The 5,198-nt window shown below is 42.0% G+C and overlaps 1 long non-coding RNA gene across 1 annotated transcript; it reads left to right on the top strand.

The window, feature by feature from the left end:
* The first annotated feature begins 354 nt into the window (after window positions 1–354).
* LOC311578308 lies at window positions 355–3,777 on the top strand. The gene is made up of 3 exons (XR_014772821.1): window positions 355–459; window positions 1,842–1,924; window positions 3,741–3,777. It is a non-coding gene; the product is annotated as an uncharacterized lncRNA (long non-coding RNA).
* Window positions 3,778–5,198: the final 1,421 nt, after the last annotated feature.

Raw genomic sequence — 5,198 nt, 5'->3', positions numbered from 1 at the left:
CTACGGGTTTTCTTAAAAGATAAGAATGACAGGATCAGATAAATATTAGGACTAATGCAGAATTGAGAGATAATGCAATCTTGTTCTCAGCTGATCTACACTCAGCCGTGACATCAATCCCTGCCAGTTCTCTTTATTTAACGAGCTTTTCAGAAAATCACAGCATCTTATTCGGTGGTTATCCCAGTTGCTCATCTACCCATCTACCTTTTGAATTTCTCCACCAGCATCCCAACCAGCTAACTGGGTATCTGGCTTTGTATAAGCATCCCCTGTAGAAAGAATCTCTTGTGTGCTGTATGGAGGCATCACCTGTCAATAAAAAGCTGATGGCCAGTTAGACGAGGCAGGAAGTAGGAGGTGGGAGTTCCAGAACAGAGAGAGTTGAACTCTGGGATGGAGAGAGATGGAAGATTCACCCAGACTCTGAGGAAGACGGACACATGAAACTGAGGAGAGGTAGGCAGCCATGCAGCACACGTAGAGTAGAATAAATGGGGAAAATAAGTTATGAGCTGGTCAGGGAAGAAGCCAAAGCTTATGGCTTAGGCATTTATTCATAAATAATAAAGTCATAGAGTCATTATGGGACATGGGATGAAAGGCCTGTGGTTACAAACCCAGGGTGAGATACCCACTAGTATGGGTATGCCCATATTTATACACATGCCACACTCATCAAACAATGAGAAGTCTGTATGCTCTGCTGAAACTGACTTCAATAGCTTCTTCCCATCAGGCTATTTCTAACTCCTTCCAATTTTCAGGCTAATGCCTACCTGGTCTCCCGAGTTCTGCATTCTCTCACTACTTATATTGAGCAAATGTTTACACAGACATGTCCCCTTTTATTTTCAGAGTGGTAGCAGAGGTCCGCCACTAAGCTTCAGGGTTCTGAGACAAGCACACACTTTATATTATGGTTCAGCTAGGAAACGGTCCCCAGAGTCTCAGGTGTTAAAGGCTTGTTTACCCCTGTAGCAGTGTTCAGAGGTGTGCTTGCTAGCTGTGTCTGCGTGAGGGTGGCCTTCATTCATGGGTGGAGTCATAAGTAGACAGCGTTACTGCAAAGTGGTAGAGACTTTAAGAGGTTGGCCAAACTGAAGAAATGAATCTCTGGAATGGTCTCTGTCTCTGTCTCTGTCTCTCTGTCTCTGTCTCTCTTTCTGTCTGTCTGTCTGTCTGTCTGTCTGTCTGTCTGTCTCTCTCTCTCTCTCTCTCTCTCTCTCTCTCTCTCTCTCTCTCTCTCTCTCTCTTGCACACACACACACACACATACATACACACACACACACATTTTTGCACAGATATATGTTTACGAAACAGTACATTCCCATATTTCCATATGGCCTTTTCAAACATCATGAGAGTTAGTTTTCCCTTCTCTTCACCATGCCTCGGCCTTATCCTTCCATGGTCCTCACCATCACCATGTAAACATCTCTGTTAGGGGACAGTGAGAATCAAGTCACCAGAGCAGGAGCCTCTGTGGGCTCTAGTAAAGGGACAAATTTCAATGATAACCAGCATCTTTCTGGAAGATCAGTGTGGACAATCCGAGAGTTAAAAATCCCTCAGCAACACTTACAGGGGGACCCCCTTGAGCTTTTTTGAGGTTTACTTCTATGAACTAACTGTACGAGGTACTGACAATGAATATCAGACAAAGGCTCTGCTTCTGATGTTGCCACAGAAAGGGGGAAATTAAGCTATAATTACCATCATCATAATTATGATGATGAGGATAAATGTGTGTCTGTATATGAGAGAGAGAGAGAGAGAGAGAGAGAGAGAGAGGGAACTTGGTGTTGGTGTTGACATACATGTGTTTGTATATGAAGGTCAGAGGAAGGTCGGGTGTCATCAGTGTTCAAGAATGAGATTCCACTACCCAGGCTCATTGGCCTGGAGCTCACCGATTAAGGTAAGATGGTGAGCCAGCAAGCCCTGGGGGCTCTGCTTTCTCTGCCTCAGCACTGGGCTTAGAGTTGCACACCACCACATGTGGCATTTTCTCCTGGACCCTGGAGAACTTTACTGAGTGAGCCATGCTCAGCCTGAAGATCAGTTAGCTACACACCATATATAGTAATCTGTTTTGCATGGGGGTTGGGGGTGGGGTGGAGAAACCCAACTCCACACCCTCTTGCCATTGTGCGCCCATATAAAGGGGAGGGAGTTCTCTTGGGCTGAACTGGGAAATAGATAAAGTTCAAAATCTGGCTGTCTCCAGGGCCCAACATAAGACCAAAGACCCAATCATAGGACGATAATACACTTTCCTTCTCCCACATATGACCACCACAGCACCAAGGACCTACTTGCGGCAGGCTCTTTTTTACACAGCATTTCATGTCCGTTGTTCAACAAGAAAGGAAAACCAAAGGGCTGAGGGGGGAAAGAAAACACTTGAAGAAAATAAACAAGTGTGAGAACCACTCAGATGTGGAAGGGAACCTGGTAGTGTCAGACAAAAATTGTAAATCAAATAACTGTGGTTCTGAGGTACGAGGGGAAATGCAGATTATCTGAAAGAACAGATGAATAATGTCAGCAGAAATATGAGAATTGTAGGGAAAAAAACTCAAACCAGAAAATACCCAGATTTACAGCTCGGGACAGAAGCAAGGAATCCCCTAGTGGTGGACTGACTAACGCACAGAGGAATACCTCAACCCAGAGAGATGAAAATACAAACCCACAAAGCTGACAAGAAGAAAGGGAAAGCACACAGATACCCAACTGCTGCTGGACAGCTACAAGCGGGGGATGTCCACAGGTAACAGTAGTGCCTGGAAGAGGAGAAGAAGGAAAGGCATTTGAGGTCATGCCAGCTGACTGTCTCCCAAGCTAGTGTCACACAGACAGCCGTGAGTCCCAGACACCCCAAGAACAAGCACAGAAGAGCCAAGCCAGGAAGTTTATATTCAAACTTGAGAAAAAGTAGAAGGGCCAGTGTTGGTGGAGACTGGGCCCATTTATTCTCTCATAAGATGCAAAATTTGCATCCTTTTGTGTGTGAGATCTTATTATTACGTCTTTATAATGTCACTTCTCAGTGTTGTATTTGGAAAGGACTTAGGAAAGGACAAAAATCACATTTTCTCAGGAAGATCAGATAATGAAAATTGCAGTAATTAACAATGTTTACTTCAGAAACTGAAGCATAGAAGCAGCCAAGGGGAGGGGGAGGGGAATGTAAGGGGAGGGGGAGGGGAGGGCAAGGGGAGGGAGGGAGGGGAGGGGAGGGGAGGGGAGGTGGCACTCCTGTTGATTTTATCTGTGGAAATCATTTTGAATTTCAAGTTCTGACAGTCCCTGTTGAATTTTTCAAATTATGGTCATAATAAGCTATGTTCCCAAATGGCTACGCTATCAGCTATGTAAAATCAGAGGCATAATTTCAGAAAGGGAGGTAAGTGAGGCGCTTTGTTACGCTAGTAGTGCAAAATACAATCCTCTGCTTGCCTCATAATTGTGCAAATCAATAATACATGAGCACACAGGGGTTCTTTTAACGATTTGAAATTTATTATAAAGCTGTACATTCTTTGAGATTCTTCTTAAATGAAGACATCTTTTATATGTGAGAATCAGGTGTTTTAGTGCATCAAAATTTATTAAAATCTGACGGTTGAAAGAGAATTCACTAAAATTGATTTGAAATTTTTTGAAAGCCTTCATCCCTTGGATTTCAAAAGTGCATGGCAAGTTCAGCTGCGTTTCTCTGTTTCTTCCAGGAATTGGGAAATTGAAAGTGTAAGCCAGCTCAGTCCCATTACACTTCAAAAACCAATAAGAACTTTTTTAACTTTTTATCTTCAGTTATGATTATTTTCTACCTTGTATCTCCATTCTGCCTAATGACAGAAGTTTCATCTTTATCAATGCAGAAGAAAAACATTTATCTTAACCGACTTACACTTTTCCTGAGTCAGCTTGTATTATTTCCTTGGAAGTCATGATCTTGTGCACAAATTTGGGACAGATTTTAACAAAGGCTTCTACAAGCTCATCTGAGTCTCAGATTGTGTTTGTACATGCTAGCCTAGACCGTCTTCAGATAGAATCCAAAAGACATCCTGTTTTTTCACACGGTCTCCAGCCACAAATTTTAGGCAAATCTCATGCTTCTACGTGGCCATACCTTTCCAGGCTACCTCTGTGTCCCTCTTCGGAGCGTGGACTTCAGATCGGATTGTAGCTGGCTGGCTGTGTTCTTCTCTGAGTAGTTAAACCCCAAGAGAAAGCCCTATAACTTTAAGACAGAGGTCATAATGTGACTTCCTCAGAAGTCAAGAGCTTTGACCTTCAATCTCACTGCCGAGAAGGGTCCAGGGATGAGCTCAAAACAGTCTGCATTAAGCTCGAAAGTGATGGCTGAGAACTTTCGGCCTGGGATGTTTTCCAGTGGCCACTCTGTGCCTCATGTACCCATGGGACTGTGGTGCCAGGAGCCGAGAAGAATGGTCAATCTTCTTCTGCCTCAGGAAATAGGCCTTTTGGGTGTTGAACAGCATCTAAACTCCTCACCCAGGAGTGCTCACCATCATCCCCACTGAATCGTTCTCTCCCTGGGATAAGAAAGACAAGTTTCCTTGAAATCAGGCACTGCTCCCATGGAAATTGTCATGCAAAACTCTTGGTCATAATTACTGCGAGGTCACATATTTTGAAACCAGACTCAAAAGGTATTGAGACTTAAAAGCTCTTCCATCTCTACCATGAATTTGTAATTTTATTGGACTGACTTACTAGGAAACTTGAAACATTCCACAATTATAATTTATATGTTTTCCCATATTTTAACTTATGAACATTTTAATCCAACCCATTTGGCTGTAAAATAAATGTATTTAATAACTAGAAATTATGTAGGTAATTTCCTCTGAACTGTCAAAAAATTAACTTTAGTATAATGTTTTGTGTACTTGATTGGAAAAATTAGAGTCTTGTTAAGTTGTTTTATACTCTGTTTTCTGATTTCTTTTCAGCATGAACATTTTGCTAGTAGTTTAAAATTCTTTTTTTCTCATGTAATTTTAGCCATAGAAATTAGATTTTTAGCTAGGATTAAAGATATCTCTTGTATCCAGATTTTAGACAATATTCTTACAATTTTCAGGTAATTACATAAATAAACTTGCACCCTCAGTTAGTAGTATATAATTTACGATAGCTTTGTTTCACCTATATTA

Source organism: Acomys minous (genome assembly GCF_964271855.1).
Source record: "Acomys minous genome assembly, chromosome: 12".
NCBI classification, from domain to species: Eukaryota; Metazoa; Chordata; class Mammalia; order Rodentia; family Muridae; genus Acomys; species Acomys minous.
The sequence above is the reverse complement of the archived record's forward strand: the minus strand, read 5'-3'. Positions and strand labels throughout refer to the sequence as shown.